Source organism: Panthera uncia, assembly GCF_023721935.1.
Source record: "Panthera uncia isolate 11264 chromosome B3 unlocalized genomic scaffold, Puncia_PCG_1.0 HiC_scaffold_1, whole genome shotgun sequence".
In the NCBI taxonomy this organism is placed as follows: domain Eukaryota; kingdom Metazoa; phylum Chordata; class Mammalia; order Carnivora; family Felidae; genus Panthera; species Panthera uncia.
In genome coordinates, this window is record NW_026057582.1 from 102060960 (window position 1) to 102065163 (window position 4204).

The following is a 4204-nucleotide window of genomic DNA, read 5'->3' on the forward strand; positions in this document are numbered from 1 at the left end:
GCCTGGCCAATGGCAGAGCTGGTGTGCCGCTGGCGCGAGCGGCCACGCCCCTCGGCAGCCCCGCCCCCGTGCGCTAGTGTGTCCAGCCTTCAGCGCACAGACCTCACCTCCCTGCACGTTGGCTGGGCTGCAGACGTTGGGGATGCACCGTGGAAGCTCGCTGGTGCCAGTCCTGGGCTCTGTCCCACCTGCCGTGTCGGTCAGCGGCGGCTTCCTCCCCGTTTTCCCCGAGGCTACACGGTCCGGCCCCACGTGGGCCCGCTGGATGCTCGGAGGTTCGCTCCGAACTGGACCCAGGGACGCGCTGCCTGCTATGGCCGTCTCCCCCCTCTCTGGTCCTTCTAGCCCCGTTTCCTTCGTCCGAATTGGTTGGACACTCAAATACTTTTCTGGATCATGAGGACGGAGCAGGCACCCGTTTCCCACCTCTCATTACACCCTGGAAATGGAGTGATCCTGCCCTTTGCCTCTCCTTTCGGCTCAGAGGCTCTCCTACCATGCCTCCGGTTTCCAGCCACACCTCTGACCTCCCCTGAGGATAAAGAGGCCATCCTCCCAGCAACCTTGCTGTGTCCTTCTTGTCTAGAAGCATTGGAGGCATCTGATCTCTCACTCCCGTATTTCTGGCCCCTCGGGTCTTTCTGGCACTTTCTATGCTGTCCTTTTATCGCCTTCTCCCAGGTCTCACCGTATATCTGTTACCTCATTCTTCCTTAAGGTTCAAAGGGCTTGTGCTCACGGATGGCAATACTCACCGCTTATATTGTTGTTTTCTGATTTATTAGACTCATGTGTTTCATACATACCATTTTTTAAAAGCGCTATTTCTTGAGCGTTTACTCATTGATGACAGCTTTAATTGTATTTGAAATACAGTAACAAAGGATAGTTGAGACTTTTGAGCAATTCAATGGACTTTTGAGCAATTCAAACTGTAATAACATTTTTTAAAGTTTTATTTATTTTTGACAGAGAATACAAGCAATGGAGGGGCAGAGAGAGAAAGAGAGAGAGGGAGGGAGGGAGACACAGAATCTGAAACAGGCTCCAGGCTCTATGCTGTCAGCACACAGCCTGATGTAGGGCTCCAACTCAAACTGTGAGATCATGACCTGAGCCAAAGTCAGATGCTTAACCGACTGAGCCATCTAAGTGCCCGAAAACTGTAATAACTTCATAACCACCCCTGCTCCCTGAACAATTAAGCTGTTTCTTACACTTATTTTTTCCTGGGGTAAAGAGAGAGAGATGTCAAAGTGGAGCCAGTGGTTATTTGTGAGCAATGAGATGTTTTCCATTGTCCTTTTTATTAACTGTATTTTCTACCATGCATATATATTTTAAAAGATCTTTTCAGTTTAAAGAGGATCAGAGACATGAAGAGACTGTGGGATCCAGGAACAACAAACTAAGCCCTTTGACAATCTGATCAAAGGACTGTCTACTATCTGGGGGAACCTTTCCTAATACTTGAAGGCCTTTCCCACTGTGGGGTTCTAACAGAAAGGAGAAGAGGCTTAGGGCAGGATGCAGGAAGCTGGTATATCAAAGGTTAGTGGGCATTCTGACCATGGGTTTTTTTTTGTTTTTGTTTTTGTTTTTTTTAATTTTTGTTTCTTTTTGAGAGAGAGAGAGACAGAGCTCGAGCAGGGGAGGAGCAGAGAGAGAGGGAGACACAGAATCCGAAACAGGCTCCGATCTGTCAGCACAGAGCCCAACGCGGGGCTCGAATTCACAAACTGTGAGGTCATGACCTGGGCCAAAGTCAGACGCTTAATCGACTGAGCCACCCAGGTGCCCCAATTCTAACCATGTTTGGAGGGCCGAGGAACCTGGATGATTCATTGTAACTTCCCAAGGGAGGAACCAGCCAACCCACCTAACACACGTGTGTGTGTGTGTGTTTGGGTGTGTGTGTGTGCACGCGCGCGTGCACACGCAAGAAAAGCAAGTATAGAAGTGAACTGGGCACAGATTGCCCTGTCATATTTTATTTGTTCAATCTTTGGTTTGCTTCCCCATTCATTGGTGAGTGTAAGGCCAGATTCCAAATGAAGGCTACCAAAGTATTCAGAACAACTTGGGAGAGTCTAAGAGGTTGTTAAGACTTGAGCTTTGATATCAGACGAGATGAGTTTTCATCTAAGCTCACCCACTTGCTAGGTATGAAACCTTGGGCAAGCTATCGAAACACAGAGGTCCTCTGATTTTTCACCTCTAAATGAGTGATGACGATACTTGTAAGGATTTTACTATATATCATGGTGCCTGTCAAGCAGTCAGTGCTCTGCGAATAACAGTTGGTAGCCCTCTTTCTGCTTTCCCATCATTATCTAACGCAGGAGCCCAAGGCCTTTAGCATGTGCCTTATTGTCATCTGTATTCCCATCTCTTTGCAGGCACTCTGTATGAGAGAGTGGAGCTAAGATGTTTTCCTGTTCAAAGCTGTCTTTGCAGACCCCGAGAAAGGGTACCTCCTGACCCTCACAGTCCCTTCAGGTGTGCCAGAGTCCAGGGCCCTGGGTTTCTGGAGGAATCTGACCACAGTTGGGGGGGGTCCACCTTCCCGCAGGGCATTCAGGCTCTGACCCAACCTCCCAATGCAGCTGAGGGCCAAGGGTGAAAGGACCCGCCTTATTCCAACCTAAGGCTGACCTGACTGTCCTGAGCCCCTTCTGCGTTCCAAGAGGAGACACTTCAGTTGCTGGACCTGGGATACTGTCCTCTCCTGCCCATTCAAAACTATACCTCCTCCGTAGCAGGAAGGCCCCTGCTGTGGGCCCCATCTGTCCTGGACATCTGCCTAAAGTCCTGTCTCTGCAGCAGGGCCCCTCCATCCACCCTCCCAGACCACTCCATCCTCCACTATCTCCCCTTTCCCAAGGGGTGACCCAAGGGGTGCTCTTCCCCCTCCTGCTTTCACCCTTCTCCCTGTAAGTGCCTGGGACCAGAGTGCTCCTCCTTCCCAATGCCCCTAACCAGCTTTCGTGTTGGGGAACTTCTGTATCTGCAGAGAGAGAATGGCCAGGCAGAATGGCCTCATGGTGCAGTGACACCCCCTGAACTTCCCTTCAGCACACTTCCCTCTTCCTTCATCCTCCTCCCCAGTGGCCTGGCAGCCTTCATCTCCTCATTCCCAAATCAGTCCCATCTGGCCTTATTTATTCTAAAGGACTCGTGCCTTAAGGCTGAAAGAGGCACCTTCAGCTTTAAAAGTAGGGTTTTGGGGGGAGTCTGGGTGGCTCAGTAGGTTGAGCGTCCCAACTTCGGCTCAGGTCATGACCTCGCTGTTCGTGAATTTGAGCCCCGCATCCGGCTCTGTGCTGACAACTCAGGGCCTGGAGTCTGCTTAGGATTCTATGTCTCCCTCTCTCTGCCCCCTCCCCCACTCACACTCTGTCTCTCTCAAAAATAAATAAAACATTAAAAATAATAAAAAACAATTAAAAGTAGGGTTTGGGGTATCAGTCACTGGGAACAGTCAGATCTAGTCTGTCTGTGGAGACAGGGACTTGATGGGGCCCCTAGAGTCCCACTCTGCTTGCTGGCCCCCCAGCCAGGTGTGCCTGAATAGCTGGGCCTGGTGATCTCTTCATGACAACATGTGTGGAATATGAGGGGCGACTGGAAGAAAATTTACATTTTGTTGTTGTTGTTCACCAGTAAAGAAACATACATTTGATCATGAGTGTTGGGTAACTGGCAGGTAACGACAGCAGAACGGAAAAACACAGAATTTCTAAATTAATAAGGGGAAAAGGAAGAATACATGGAAAAGAAGGAAACACACACACAAAAATATACAATTAAATAAATGGTAAACATACAGTAGTATGAAAGGAATAAAAGGAAGTATAATAGTATAATTATCAGAAGATGTTAATGGGCTGAATTTTCCTGTATTAAAAGACACTATGTGATTGGGTTTAAAAGAAAAACCTGTTATATGCTGTTAAATGAGAAACATACTTGAGGGGCACCTGGGCGGCTCAGTCGGGATTAAGTATCTGACTTTAGCTCAGGTCATGATCTCACGGTTTGTGAGTTTGAGCCCCGAGTCGGGCTCTATGCTGACAGCTCAGAGCCTGGAACCTGCTTCAGATTCTGTGTCTCCCTCTTTCTCTGCCCCTCCGCCGCCTCAAAAATAAATAAACGTTAAGAAAAAAGTAAAAAAAAAAAAAAAAAAAAAAAAAAAAAAAAAAAA